The 16,159-nt window shown below is 41.5% G+C and overlaps 1 long non-coding RNA gene across 1 annotated transcript; it reads right to left on the bottom strand.

Moving 5' to 3' along the window:
• Nucleotides 1-544: 544 nt before the first annotated feature.
• Nucleotides 545-1,957, bottom strand: LOC127152128 (uncharacterized). The gene is made up of 3 exons (XR_007825049.1): nucleotides 1,641-1,957; nucleotides 1,024-1,150; nucleotides 545-909 (listed from the first exon to the last, which is right to left on the bottom strand). It is a non-coding gene; the product is annotated as an uncharacterized LOC127152128 (long non-coding RNA).
• Nucleotides 1,958-16,159: the final 14,202 nt, after the last annotated feature.

The following is a 16,159-nucleotide window of genomic DNA, read 5'->3' on the forward strand; positions in this document are numbered from 1 at the left end:
AGTTGTTTTGAAACTGTAGATGATACTCATGCTTTTATTTTCCCCCTTGACATGTGCATTTGTGCACTGGGTTTCATGTAATGTCTGTTCCAGTGGTTAGGATTTCTCATGCCATCAGCCAAAACGTGCTTGTGATGTCAGCTTTGTAAGACATCCCGTTTCCCCTTTGTCCACCTTTCACATCTATCATTCCTATATTTCGCTACTCCGTTTTACCATGTGTGTTATAGAACAGGAACATAAAAGAAACTTTTAAAAAGATTAACCCTGTAAAATCATGTAAGACTATTCTTTTGTATATGTTTCTCTCCTTTTGTTTTTTTAACTTCTTTGATGGTCACTGCAGCACTTTCTGTACATTCTGTAATTTCTTTTATTAATGAAACATATGGAGAATAAAAAATGTCAACTTTGTGTTTCTGTATTTCAAAGCAATAATTTTAATATAACAAAGAGATAAAATAACATGAATTATGAATGGACAAACATTAAGGTTTTAACCTCAAAAGAGCACATCCTATAATGCGTTTATTTTACTCTTAAGTGAATCAGGATTTAAAAAAGTCAATTAAACACCTGCAGATGAGACTTGAGAAGTATATTGAACTTCATGAATTTAATAGGACCTTCAAAGAGAAAAAAGTAATTGGCCAGTAAACGTAGTGTGGTCATTTTCATTATCAAAAACCCCTGTATTTTTCACGAGGTGCATATAGACATGATCTCCTTCCGCTAGAGTCAAAGAGATTGAATTAGATGCTGTTTCATGGTGGTCACCTTGAGGATGATTGTAAACAGTTATCATCTGTTTTCCATTTTTAAAGAGTCCTAGACCCATAGGTTTAGATGAGTGGTTATGTCCAGAGAAAGTGAAGAAATAGACGCCATTAACAGGTGCTGTGAAGATACCTGTAACATACACAACAAATAAAGTACACATTTTAATACTGATATAATGTTCATTTTGACAAAAATTTTGTTTGATATGAAACATTAATACAGATTCCTTATAAGAACACACACCAGTAGCACTGTTGTAAGCTCTTCCTTCATTCACAAAGACTTCTTTGTAAACCAGAGTTATATCAGTGGTGAAAGGTCCGACGTTACCCCACGGCTCCAAGTGAGACAGCAAATGCCACTTTATATTCTGTGTGAATCAGAGATCATATTTTGTTAAAAAAGTAATAATGTGCACTACTGTAAAATATTACAATTAGCTACACATCTTATTATATTTCAACCCTTTTCATTGGTTATATAGTAGTTTATAAAGTCTGTTTAAAGATGTTTAAATTTTTAAAAATGATCATGTGCACTACTGTATAATATTACAATTACACATATCATCTCACTTTATTTCATATCTTTCCATTGATTATAGAGTTTATAGAGTTTGTTTAAAGATGTTTATGCTGACTGCCAACTAGTAAATGATATACTGAATTATAAAAGTTTTGAAATTACTTAATTACTGAAATGATTTACTCTGCCACTGAGGAAGTATAATGGTGGTAAATACAAAAACACAAACAGATATGTAACAAACGTCTTCCTTTTTTGTCCATATAATTTTTAAGTGCTTTTGTTTGTGTGTGTGTGTGTGTGTGTGTGTGAATTGAGAACAGACAGAAGGTTACCTTTTCCCTTGAGCTGCCCCAGCTTTTCCTCTGTGACCTGCAGTGTGTTCTTCAGAGTACACACAGTGGATCTCAGCTCTACCAGCTCAGAGTGGATCCATGCGAAAATGTGCTGAAAGTCACCAGAGGCCAAAAGAGCACTGCTTTCCTCTACAGTCAAATGCTCTGTCTTCTTAGACTGCACTTCTTTCTTTTTCTGCTGGACCTCAGACAAAGTGGCAGAGGTGAACAGGAGAAGCAGCAATGGAAACAGAATGATGCAGGACATCTTCACCTTAAGGTTTTGCAGTCACACTTGAACACTTTCCTACGCTTAATTGTTCTATTGCCAGAGGGTACTAGCACAATACAAGCACTACAGAAGCTATTTAAAGGTTTTGGTTCCAGAAATTCCTGTTTTAATTGATATCATAGCAGGATGTATGCATGGCACATATCCATGCCATATATACTTTGCCATGTATTAATTCCATGTATCCATGGCACGTATCCATGAATTCATGCCACGTATCCATGCCACATACTGTATGCATGACACTTCAAATTTTACTTGTCAGCTCAATGTAAAGGCAGGCATGTATCAATTAATGGAAGAAGCCGAAATGATTTCTCATAACAGCATTTTTTACTAGTAATAATTAAATTATTAAGCTATAAATTCTATAAATGCTAACAATGGTAATTAGAGAGCTCTCTAATGCAATTCTTACTAGTAACAATTACAATTAGTGAGCTCTGCTGTTGCATTTTTAGTAAGAATTGAATCAGAGAGCTCTAAAATTCAATCCTTATGACTAACAATACCAGTTAGAGAGCTCTCCAATTTAGTTCTTACTTGTAAAAAATGCAGTTAAAACATTATAGCACCATTAAATTTGAACATTTCTTCTCTTTAACTCCAGTTGTCGTGATAAGTTTTGGGTTTTGAACTTTTGAACTTTTAAAAATGAAAGTTGAGTTAACTCAAATTTTATGAACTGAAGTGTAAAGGTGTCCTATTATGCTTTTTCACTTTTTAAATTTTAGTCAGTGAGTGGTGTGTATGTTTGGGCATAAAAAAGATCTACAAAATTACAAATCTCAAAGTCCACTCAAAAGAAAGATGTTTCATTTTTAAAAAATCCCTTATTAAGAACTACAACAAATGGCTCCTTTGGACTACAGGAAGTTACCGTTTCTCCTGAGTTGCTTCAGCTTTTCCTCAGTGACCTGCAGTCTGTTCTTCAGAGAACTTACAGTGAATCTCAGCTCTGCCAGCTCAGAGTTGATTCCTGTGAGAAACTGTGGCTGAAACTGACCAGAAGCCAAAAGAGCACCTCTTTCCTCTACATTTAAATGCTTAGTCCCCTCAGCCTGCACTTCGTTCTCTTGCTGTGGTTCCTCAGACATACAGGCAGAGCTAAACAGAAAAAGCAGCAGCGGTTATAGAATGGTGCAGCACATCTTTACTTTAAGGTTTTGCAGTCACACCACTTTAAAACTTTCTTACACTGTTCCTAAGATGGCTACTTCCTCTAACGATTACCAGAGGATACAAGCACTACACTGCAACTGTTACTGGTCCCCTACAGCCCTGCACAAGGCACTTGCATGTGTTTCACTTCCAGAAATTCCTGCAGCTCCTGATACATCCCTGCTGGATTTATGTTTAACTTGTGCTGTAGATTTTATGAGGAAATAAACAAAACATTTATTGCAGGTAAACACGTGTCAAACGTGGTCCATCTATTAGAAAAACATAGTTTATATTTATAGGAAATATGTATATAAACTATGTTCCCCTTCAGGAACTCGAGCTGCGTCTACAAAGGCTTTGGGGAACGGCCTCAGCGTAAGCGTGCTCTGAATCACATGTGTAATCAGTCCAATAGAGAGGCGAGACGTCATAGGCGGGTGACGTCACGGACCAGGAAGCTTTAAAGCACGTGCGCCGGAACCGGCATTCAGCTTCATTCATTCAGCGAAGCGCTCTGTGTGTGTGTGTGTGTGTGTGTGTGTGTGCACCTGGTGTTTATCACGTTATGGGGACCAAATGTCCCCACAAGGATAGTAATACCAGTAAATTTTGACCTTGTGGGGACATTTGTGAGGTCCCCATGAGGAAACAAGCTTATAAATCATGCAGAATGAGTTTTTTTGAGAAAGTAAAAGTGTGCACAGTCTCCTGTGAGGGCTAGGTTTAGGTGTAGGGTAGGTGTAGGGCGATAGAAAATACACTTTGTACAGTATAAAAACCATTACGCCTATGATATGTCCCCATAAAACATGTAAACACAACATATGTGTGTGTGTGTGTGTGTGTGTGTGTGTGTGTGTGTGTGTGTCACTCTGTTTTTTGTGCTAGTTTGCACAGCTTTTATTTGAGAGTGTCACTATGTCCTACAAGCATTCTTACAATTATAAGCAGCGACATTTTAGACTGTGTGTCCCTCTCTGCCCGCGCCATTTTGGGTGGGGATACACACAGTCTATTTGTTGTCTGTTTGGGAGCGAAGCATGTGAGTCAGTTGTCGAGGGAGCTGACTGCCTGCGTTTGCATTCCCCGCGGCTCAGCTCCCGTTTTTGCCGAGGCAGGGCGGCGGCTGTGATCGTGGGGATCGCACATAGATCTGCAGACGGGCTAGAGACGGGTCCGCCCTCTCTCTGCCTATCTCTCTAGATCTAGCGCTCTCTCTCTGGGTCGGAAGCCCGCGCTGCGGTCCTTCCCCCTCTGAGTGAGAGCTCGCGGCGAAGCGGGCTGCGTCAGGTCTCGAGGGAGCTGTCTGCCCACATTTTCGCGGGCAGACGTGGGATTCACGCGATTTATGTGTGGTTTGTTCGGGAGCTGGGCATGCACAGTCCGCCCTTGAGGGGGCAGGCTGTGTCCATTCATAATGTGTTCTTTCTTATGTCAAAAAAGAAATAAAAGAAACAAAGAACAAATGTGCATCTTGAATGTTTAGCTCTTCTCCCATTGTCATTTAATTCTGAGGAAGTAAATTTATTTACTGCACTCTCACCCCGTACTTTCGCTAAGTGTGTGGATGTTGCTGTGGCTCATCTGTAACTCTAGGGCATCTGCATACTGAACCTTATTGACATTTTGTCGGTATTAGCTCATTCTGAGCAGTGGCGGCTCGGCATCGAGATGTCGTCCTCGCCCATATGAAGAACTGGGGTTGTGACTGAATGCCAAGAAAAGTGTGCTTTCTCCATTACAGAGAACCACTTATCTAGGCGTGGTGTGGTATCGACCACGATGCAGGCATGTCTTTCTCCTGCTCGGATCGAGTCATCCTTGTGGTAGTCAAGAGAGTGGAAGTAGGCCGGTCACTCACTGTGAAGTAGTTTCAACAACTGCTGGGTCTGATGGCAGCTGCATCCAACGTGATACCTTTTGGTCTGCTGTACATGAGACCCCTACAGTGGTGGCTCAAGACCAAGGGGTTCTCCCTGAGAGGAAACCTGCTTTGCATGATCAAGGTCACGCATGTGCCTTGGACATGTAGAGGAGACCTTGGTTCTTGTCTCAGGGCCCGGTGTTGGGAGCTCCTTGTCACCGCGTAATGCTAGCGACGGACGTGTCCCTCACCGGTTGGGGAGTGGTCATGAATGGCCACCCCGCCCACGGTCTGTGGAGAGGTCACCATCCAGCTTGGCACACCAGCTGCCTGGAGATGCTGGCCATGTTTCAGGTACTGAAACACTTTCACCCGGACGTATGAGGCATCACGTATAAGGAGTATCCTAACTCCTATGGTCCAGGACTTCTGAGGGCAGGCCCTTCTGGGGCAGAGTGGGGTCCACCGCGTTCCACGGTACCCGTCTCTCCTCAGTGCCTTCGGGAGATCAGCCTGCCAACCCTGCCAGTGCTCCAGGGCGCAGCGGTCTCCAGCGAGCCCACACCTCAGTCTCTTCCGCCCGGCAACGTAGCAGAGCTGGGGAGCTCACCACCCCTGCGGGGTCTCTAGAACAATTAGTTCGGTCAGTTCCTGCCGGCGTGCCGTTACAGGGCACCGAGCTAGCAGTTCACACAAATCCAGAGGCTGGTCTCGAGAGACTGGTTCCCCTAGTAGATTATTGGCAGCATGGAAGCTACTGCCAAATGTATCTGCATGGGTCCTGCGCACTGTAGAGCGAGGTTATCGCATTCAATTCGGCGCTCCGCCGCCACCTTTCAACGGGGTCTTCCCCACTGTGGTGAACCCCGAGCAGGGTCTGGTAATGGAACAAGAAGTAGAAACTCTCTTGAGGAAGCAGGCCATCGAGGTGGTCCCTCCTCACGACAGGGAGTCCAGGTTCTATAGCCGGTACTTCACTGTTCTGAAGAAGGATGGGGGTCTGCGTCCCATTTTAGATCTAAGACAGCTGAATCGCTCAGTCATGAGACTGAAGTTCAAAATGTTGACTATTTATCAAGTAGTGTCACAGATCAGGTCCGAGGACTGGTTTGTGACAATAGATCTAAAAGACGCCTACTTCCACGTCTCCATCCTTCCTCAACATAGGAAGTTCCTGAGGTTTGCTTTCAGGGGTGAAGCATACCAGTATCGGGTTCTTCCGTTCGGCCTAGCACTCTCCCCCGGCACTTTCAGGAAGTGTGTGGATGCTGCTCTGGCTCCGCTGCGACTCCGGGGCATCCACATACTAAATTACATCGACGATTGGTTGATTCTGGCTCAATCGGAGCACATAGTGGTTCAACATCGAGATGTTGTTCTCGCTCATATGAAAGAGCTGGGGTTGAGACTGAACGCCAAGAAGAGTGTGCTGTCTCCATTACAGAGAACCACTTCTCTAGGCATGGTGTGGGATTCGACCACGATGCAGGCACGTTTGTCACCTGCTCGGATCGAGTCAATCCTCACTGCAGTCACGAGAGTGAAAGAAGGCCGGTCACTCACTGTAAAGCAGTTCCAGCGACTGCTGGGTCTGATGGCAGCTGCGTCCAATGTGATACCTTTTGGCCTGCTGTACATGAGACCTCCTCTCACTGAGAGCAGTTCATGTTCCTGGGCATCTCAATATGGGAGCAGACATCCTGTCGAGGCAGGGGCCGAGGCCCGGGGAATGGGCTCCCCTGGCACTGGATGCCATGGTACAGACGTGGCCGAGGCATTGTCTGTACGCCTTTCCCCCGATCGCTCTGTTCCCGGGAGTTCTGGAGAGAGTGTGCCGGGACGGGGTCCATCTTCTTTTAGTAGCCCCATACTGGCTGGCCCGAGCATGGTTCTCGGACCTGATTTCCCTTCTCGACGGCTCTCCATGGGAGATTCCCGTCAGGAGGAATCTCCTCTCTCAGGCAGGAGGCACCATCCTCCACCATCGCCCAAAGTTGTGGAAGTTATGGATGTGGCCCCTGAGGGGGCACACCTCGTAGCTTCCGGTCTCTCAACCGAGGTTGTTCAGACCATCCTCCAATCCAGAGCTCCCTCTACGAGGAAACTGTATGCCCTGAAGTGGAAGCTTTTCACTTCATGGTGCGGACACCGCCAGCAGGACCCAGTTAACTGCCCAGTCGGTACAGTGCTGGAGTATCTGCAGGATCGGTTCTCCGCAGGGTTAGCCCACTCCACCTTGAGGGTCTACGTGGAGGCTATTTCGGCCTACCACGCCCCACTTGGTGGCATGTCAGTGGGCAAGGACCCCCTTGTAGTATCTTTCCTCTGCTGTGCGCTGAGGCTGAGGCCTCCAGTACGACCTCGCCGTGGTGCTTGAGGCTCTTTGTAGGCCTCCTTTTGAACCTATCGAAGAGTCTTTGGATCATCTTCTCTCTGCCAAGACAGCACTTCTTTTAGCACTGACGTCTCTTAAGAGAGTAGGGGATCTTCAGGCCCTCTCTGTGGCCCCTTCCCATTTAGAGTTTGCCCCTGGCATGGCCAAGGCTTTTCTTTACCCCAGTGCGGGGTATGTTCCGTACCACGGCCCGTTGTACTCCAGGCCTTTTGTCCTACTCCCTTTCGGGATCCGGATCAGCAGAAGCTAGCATACCCTTAGTCGCTGGATTGTGGATGCTATCACTCAGGCTTATGAGTTCTCGGACCTTCCCTCTCCCTTGGGGGTTAAGGCCCATTCTACTTGAGGCATCTCCGCCTCCAAAGCTTTCATGTCTGGTGTCCCTATGCAGGACATCTGTGATGCAGCGGGATGGTCCACGCCCCTTATCTTTGTCAGGTTCTATGACTTAGACCTGTGAGTCGCTCCTGGCTCTTCTGTCCTTCGACCTAGCACACACTAGGCAGGGATTTGGAACTATGGGGGCGTGGGCATATCGTTCCCCAAAGCGTTTGTAGACGCAGCTCGAGTTCCTGAAGGGGAACGTCTCGGGTTACGACTGTAACCCCTGTTCCCCGAAGGGAACGTGACGCTGCGTCTTGTGCCATACTTCCTGCATCCCTGCGAGCGTTCGCTTCTTCCTCCACATGTGATTCAGAGCACGCTTACGCTGAGGGCGTTCCCCAAAGCGTTTGTAGACGCAGCGTCTTATTCCCTTCGGGGAACCGGGGTTACAGTCGTAACCTGAGACGTTTTGCTGATGGATCAACTAACCAGTTCATCTATATTACTTACAGAAAAGATATGTGCAATATACTAATGCCTTTTATCAAGGGAATGGGAATGCGGTTGCCGATGTACATATTAGTGATGGGAAGTTCGGATCATTTTACCGACTCGGTCCTTTGAGTCTCGTTCAGCAAAATGAACAAATCTTTTTTCGAGTCATTTCGTTCATTTTGTTCATTTTAGCAAAATATAATTAAAATGTTACGTTTTACTTCCCTAACACATCTACTGCTTACACAAACGTTGATCACACTGCAAACAAGACAAAACTATAATGCTATAAGAAACAGAAAATATTAATTCATTGTTTACCTGGGTCTTTAGTCTATGATTCGCTCACCTCACCTCTTATCTGACAAGTTTTCAGGTTTGAGTCGTTCGTTCATCACCTGACAGCCCAATTAGCTAACCAACGCAGTCTGAGCCGGAAAGAGAATTGATTAGTTCATCTTTTGAGTCTTCGGGTTTGAGTCGTTCGTTCATCACGTGACAGCCCCGTAATGTTAACCTATGCAGTCTGAGCCGGAAAGAGAATTGATTAGTTCATCTCTCGAGTCCTCGGGTTTGAGTCGTTCATTCATCACGTGACATCCCCGTAATGTTAACCTATGCAGCCTGAGCTGGAAAGAGAATTGATTAGTTCATCTCTCGAGTCTTCGGGTTTGAGTCGTTCGTTCATCACGTGACATCCCTGTAATGTTAACCTATGCAGCCTGAGCCGGAAAGAGAATTGATTAGTTCATCTCTCGAGTCCTCGGGTTTGAGTCGTTCGTTCATCACGTGACAGCCCCGTAATGTTAACCTATGCAGCCTGAGCCGGAAAGAGAATTGATTAGTTCATCTCTTGAGTCTTCGGGTTTGAGTCGTTCGTTCATCACGTGACAGCCCCATAAGGTGAATGAACGACTCTAAAACAGTTGAACTAATTCCTGTACAGAACCTAATAGGATGTTGCGCATGCGCGACTGAACGAATCACTCCCCGAGATGACTCGTTCGTCCCGAGTCACATTAAAGATTCGTTCAAAATGAACGAATCGTTCAAGAACGACCCATCACTAGTAGCTCAGCTTGCTGCTCAGGTTGAAGATTTAATATTCAGACAGCAGTCTACACTGTAAAACCAAACAGTGAAATGAATTAAATGAAAGGAGTTAATTTCATTCAAATAATAATGAAAGTGCATTATTGTTGAGTTTTTTGAGTTAAAGTTTATCATTGAGTTTAATTCCCAGCATGCTTTGCATCAGACAACAAGGAAAATAAATATTTAAATATGTTATTTTGTGTGTTTTTGCACAAGATTAACATAGGGAGACATAAGTTAGTACTTAAATGTATTATGTTGGATTTACATAGGTTTCTGTTATGTTGGTTTTGTGGTGTTACAGTTGTGGTGAATAGAGCCTGTGGTTAGGTTGAGGATGGACAACAAAACTTAAAGATGTTATATACTGCCTGTTGTTTGATTATTTACATGAAAGTGGATGTTCAGAGTCACATTAGCATATGCAAGTGTTATCTAGCACCTATACAGATCTGATTGAATGCACCTTTTATGGAAGCAAGTTGTATATATTATCATTATGATGAGTGTGGTGGGACCATGGAAGTAAGTTTGAAGTGTATGATGGACGTATATGTGTCGAGAGCATTCACCCAGTATCATTATCTCATTTTTGACCGAGATGGCTTTTAGTGGGTTTTGCATCTGAACTCTTCATATAAATAACTATATATATATGTATATATATATATCTATATATATATATATATCATATTCTATTAATAAACGTCATTTTAATTTTCATATTTTAATTATAATTAATAATTAATTAATTGCTTTTATGTTTGTTCACATTTTTATTTTTAATTATGACTGTACAGGACTATATAGGCTTGCATTTATTTTGAAGAGAACAGATGAACAGATGAGACTGTGTAACTTTTCATGTTCAACACCACACACCGCAGTTACAGCGATTTTAATATATTCTCATTTTTATGAACCAATATTGATTCTTAAATTCCAATAGATCTTTATGCTCTTTTCAGTTGATGAATGAACAGTACATAGTGCGCCTCCCATCCAATAAATTGCAATAGGCTAGGCTTTGTGTTACTTTTGATATGAAACAAAGTCTCAGATTTCAAATTCTGTCCATTTCATTAGGAAATTCAAGCAATAAATACCATTTTGCCGCTCTTTAATGTGGCGTGATAGATCATTGTAGCTTCTGGGTACTCACCTGCGCAAAGATTCGTGACAGTTTCATTTTTGTTCTGGATCCAGTGCTCTGCTGCTACACTGGAGTACAAACTCGCCACCAACTAGACAGGGGTGGGAATTACAGTTACAAGTTACAATAGATCACCCTCAGTGTAATCTGTCATGTGATGGACGGCCTTTATCACTGATAAATAAAAATGTGGTCAATGATTGACAATTTTTGGTTAACGCGACCTCTGATATATATATTTTTACATTCAGCCTGTGTTCTCTTCCTGCTGGACCTTAGCAATACAGTTACAGCTGAACAAAATAAGCAGCAGGGGATACAGAATGGTATCTAGTCCTGAATCTGAGGATGAAGAGGAAGAGACTACAGAAGCCAGAATTTATTGCCTAAAAATCTGTCACACATCAGCCTGGGCTGCATTCAGCCCAGACAAAACATTGCAAAATGTTTTTTAAACAGAAACGACGGTGCATTGGTTGAACATCCTGTTCTGATGGCGCAAAAGTTTATTCAATTATGGCAGCTGAGAAGGCCATTCTTTGTGTTCTTTTTGAAGAATTTTCAGACCCTGATGAAATTAGTAGAAATACGTGTTTAATACTGCAAAATATGCTTGATGTTAGTCACTGCCCATCATCATGATGTTGATATGCTATATTGTTAGTAATAAAACTCTTACAACAAACATGTCTTCTAATATCTTCAATTGTTATGTATACTGAGCTGCAGAGGACACATTTGTAAAGGACTTTACTTGGACCCATGTGCGAGCTGTCTCTTTAATACCGTGTGGTTTATATACATGTTGCTGCTGACTGGGCTGACATTTTTGACACACCCACCAAACAAGAGAAAACGTATCTCAAACCTCGTTGCACACCGTTTCCAGAAAACATGTCGTTCAACCCGGAAATCGTAGCAAAATGTTGTGCATCGGTTTGAGCTTGAATGAGCCCCAGATTTGGACTCGTTCTAACTCCCACAAAAAGCATCCTATAACGCCATCTGCTGGTCAATATTGGGAGTCACACCTCTCAGTTCAAACGCTGCAGAGCCTGTATGTACTTCAGCGGTATAAGCTGCATTACAGATTTTTATATGCATGTAGATTTTTATCTGTCTGTCTTCTGTAAATAGAGAACTGTAGAGTAGTTGAACGGTGACTCAGATTCCCCACATCCTCATGCATCCCTCACACAGCCTGTTCGTGTCCACACTTTTTGCTGAAGAGAAAGGTTCCTCCTCCTCTCTCTGGCTGTTTTGTTTAACTTCTTTGATTGTTACTGCAACATTTTCTGTACATTGACCATTATTTCCATTATTCAGTTTCTCCTGAGCTGGTGCTCAGTGACTTCCTCATAGACTTAACAGTGGATCTCAGCTCTGCTAGCTCAGTGTAGAGCCCTGTCAGAACATGTTGTTGAAACTCACGAGAAGTCAAACCAGCACAGCTATCCTCTACCTTAAAATGCTCAGTCCCCTCAGACATTCTCCTCAAGTGGGGCCTCGGACAACCTGGCAGAGCTGAACAGGAGAAACAGCAGGGGACACAGAATGGTGCAGGACAGACATCTTTATATTTTTTTGCAGTCAACATAGCTTGAAAACTTTCCTAGGCTTTTCCTAACTATTAGATTAACATAGGTTATATATATATATATATATATATATATATATAGGTTATATTCATAGGGAATGATCATATAAACTATATGACTTACAGAAAAGATATATGCAATATGCTGTATGCCTTTTATTAAACAAAAAGAGATTAAAATAAATCAATCTAGTTATTGGGCAAAATGCACATGCAGAAAACAAAAGATCAAAAACCAGAATGACGTACAGTAGTACAAACATACTATACAGAATAAACTGTCAGTGACATAATTTGTTAATTTTATATTGCCAAACTGTATTAGAGGTTTTCGCTTCTGACGGAGCTCTTTAAATAAATAGGCTAGTCCCACCTACCAGCTGGAGTGCCCTATGATCTCCACCAGAGGGGACTCTTCCCTTGGATTTTCAGAACTTGTGTGATTTTCCTGGGCGAGTCGGAGGAAACTGTGGCATTAAAGCCTAGGTTAATCATGTGAAAAATTCTGGTAAGTTACTCAGGCAAGTAATTAACATTCAACGTACACAACAGACTTCTCTATGACATAACCATTCCAAAAAGAAATAATCAATTAAAACAAAATCAGCTGGACATTTACACATATGATGTGAAATTAATTTAACCCCCAAACATCCTTTGAGACAAATTTGGAGATGGTTCCCCTTCAGAACAACTCCAACTCTTCCCACCTTTCATATCCCTAAACCAAAGCAAATTCAGGCAATTATTTTTATTTATTTATTTTTTTAAATAGTTTCCTTGATCTGAGTGGTATAAGACTTGGCTACTTTTCTAAGTTTGCCACCTGAACACAAACAACAATTGACTCGATTCAACAATATTAAGTGGTTAAAAAAAAAGAAAAAAAAAATCCTTAATTTGCCCCTGTCAGATCAAAGGCTTACTGCAAGATTTGTTGATTATTCCAAAAAAAAAATGTCTAGAACATGTTACTTAGGTTTATTGTTTATTCCTGTTTAGCTATTTTGAGTTAATGAAATTAGATTTTTTTTTAAATGTTAGAAATCAATGCTTACTCTGTTACTCTGTCTCCTACTTTTTCTTTCTTTATAGCATGGTCAGATTTGTCTGTAAACACATTAAAACAAAAACAAACAAAAAAAAAAATAATAATAATAATTTAAAAAAACAATACATTGGGCTGGGGACATTTGGCTGATTTGACATGGAATGACCCTACTGCATGACATTTGGTATTGCACAAACAAACAATACCACATTTCAATTTCAGTGTGCAGTTGAGATAATACATTTATTTAGACTTGTAAAATGGTAATTGTTTTTCACAAACATGAGACAGTTCAACGGTTGCCCGCTGGCCAACTAAATTCCGACCTCTCCTCCTTGTCTTAGCTAGGTTAAAGCCTGCCTCATCCAAAAATAAGAATTTGTGATGGTTTTCATCAGCATCAAGCTCCATCACCCTCTAAAATACAAAAACAATTACTAATTACAATGACATAGAATGTTTGGAGATTTTTTTCTCCCCCTAAAACAGGCAAATTGATCATACCTGAACATACTCAGACCTCAGTTGCTTCACTCGATCTGTATTTCTTTAAAAAGGCACACGATATAGTTGTTTTAAAAAAACCTGATGTCTTTTCAGCACCCGTGCAATAGTGGGCAGACTTATGGCATTCACATTGCTGAATAAGTCATCATTGTCCAAGATGTGCTGCTGAATTTCTCTAAGGCGAATATCATTTCTGACCCGAGCCATATTGACCACAGCCTGCTCTTGTTGGTCAGTCAGAATTTTGCTTCTGCCTCCCCTATTTGGCCTAATCTCTATTCTGCAGGGAGAAAGTCATAGTAAGAACAAATTTACAAAAAAAAAAAAATCACAGTGCCATGCTGTATACACTAATTCACTGCAACAGTTTGAAGTATCTTAAATTTGAGTAGATTCTGAAGACCGGTTTTCATTGCGGAAAGTTCTGATAATGGAGGCCACAGATGATCTTCTGAGGTTTGGTTGAAACATTGTAGCTGGTGCTCTCATCGTCATGCCATGATTTATGACATAGTCTACAACCATAGCCCTGATTTCATTCGACACCCTTTGCTGCTGCTGCCGGTGTCTAGGTCTATGGTCTTGTCCTCTACCACGTTCACCCACACCTCTCAAACGAGGCCCACGGCCAACTCTCTGGTGAGGCCTAAGCCCTCCTCTATGACGAGGCCCACGGCCACCTCTCAAAAGGGGTGCTTGTCCCCTTCTATTCCTTTGACCACTATGTATTCCTAGCCTTTCACCTTCCACTTCTGGCTCCATGTCCTCACTATGTTGAGTAGGCCACTACAGTGGGATACCACTCATCTTACAAGTATATACATACAAATATGTGAAATCAATCAGCAGTAATGAGTGGCCATTAACTCATTAAAACCACAAAAGCAATTTTGTAAAAAAGTGACATCTTGCATACAGTAATGTTGAATATGAAAATGTGTTCTGTAAAAGTGGTACATGGGACCATAGACACTATATCTGGTAAATAATGAAATATGACATTCATAGATAATGTAGTCCACCAGGGGTCATATTCTGTGCTAATTGGTATCAAATGATCCTTCCTGAAACTGTCATAATCTAAACATAGACTATTATTAATAAATTTTCATAAAAGCTATGCTTCAAGAGTAATGCAACAGTTACTTATCATTTTAAGCAGTTGTATCAATTGATAGTTGGATCTTTGTAATGAAATGAATACACACCAAACTCAGATGTAATGTGTGATTTGCATTTTGAAATAGTAATACTTTGATGTTAAAGGGATAGTTCGCCTATTTAAGACATGAAGTTGTATGCAATCCTTACCAGCACTATAGTGTATACACACTGACCCACTCTGTGATCACCTCCCTGGTCAGAGTTCTGGCCGCTGTTTTTCAAGAAAGTAGTCCCGGTTAGTTTCCGGGGCCTCAAAACTGTGTGTTTTTACGTGAAAAAAGTATATGCGTTTCAAAGCTTGATTAATTTACATCACAAAAAACACTCCAGACAAAATTCATACCTCAGTTTTAATCGGCACTATGTTCTTTCCATTACCGTCAATCCGCGCTGCTGTCAACGTCAACAGTGCGCACGTTCCGATCAGTTGTTCCATAGTGTTTACACACTCGAATGACAACGACGTAAAAAGTAGAAAATTAACAATGGTGCGAACTTGTAAATTCCCAGGTTGTGACCACAAGAATGTGCCGGGATCACCGTTCAGATTCCATCGTTTTCCTGTTTCGGATATAGCTATGAGACAGCTTTGGCTGGTTGCCATCGGCTATTCTGCGGGAGATAAAATATCCAGCATCAAGGATTTTCGTGTGTGCAGTGCTCACTTCAGCGAAGACGATTACATCCCCAACCAAGGAGGAAAAAGCAAAAAATGGATAAGTTGTGTCATTTTGAACCAGTGATTTTAGTTCAATGAACAAATGATCTTTGGCTTATATGTATTGTATCCAAGCATTTGAAAAAAAGAGTTAAGTGTTTTGAAAAATGTGCATTTTGATCATTGGTTGTGATTTATGTGTCTAAAGTTTTGAAAAATGAAATGAAGGTTCTGTTATTAGTGCAAAAGTGATTGTAAAAAACTGTAATAGAGAAGTGTTGTTTAAGCTTTTCATTTTTACCAAAGAACTTTGTGCATGAAATATTTTTAAAATGTCAGTTGATTTTACTTAAGAAGCCAAAATAAAATTAATTAATCACCTTCAAAAGTTTTTTATACAGTCTCCTTCAAAACTGTTTTGCACTCTTAATTTGCACCCTAAATTTTAAGTGCATTTGTCACAACTGTTTTTATGGGACATCACAACGTTAAATGTGTGTAAAATGTATAGTACCTCATCCAAAACATTTCATTCATTCTTCTAGTTATTGTGTCAGTAAATTGGCAAATGCCACTAAATTAAAATTTCACTGGGGAAAGTCAATACTAGTACACAGAAAAAGAATTTGCTTATTTATTTGCTTATGCATACTATAAATGTATTTTTGTGGCAAAGTTACATGTAAACAGGAAATTCATATTTGCATGTCCATTTTTACACATTTGTTACACATAATGACATCCAGGCAGGCAATCTCCG

Source organism: Labeo rohita, chromosome 2 (genome assembly GCF_022985175.1).
Source record: "Labeo rohita strain BAU-BD-2019 chromosome 2, IGBB_LRoh.1.0, whole genome shotgun sequence".
In the NCBI taxonomy this organism is placed as follows: Eukaryota; Metazoa; Chordata; class Actinopteri; order Cypriniformes; family Cyprinidae; genus Labeo; species Labeo rohita.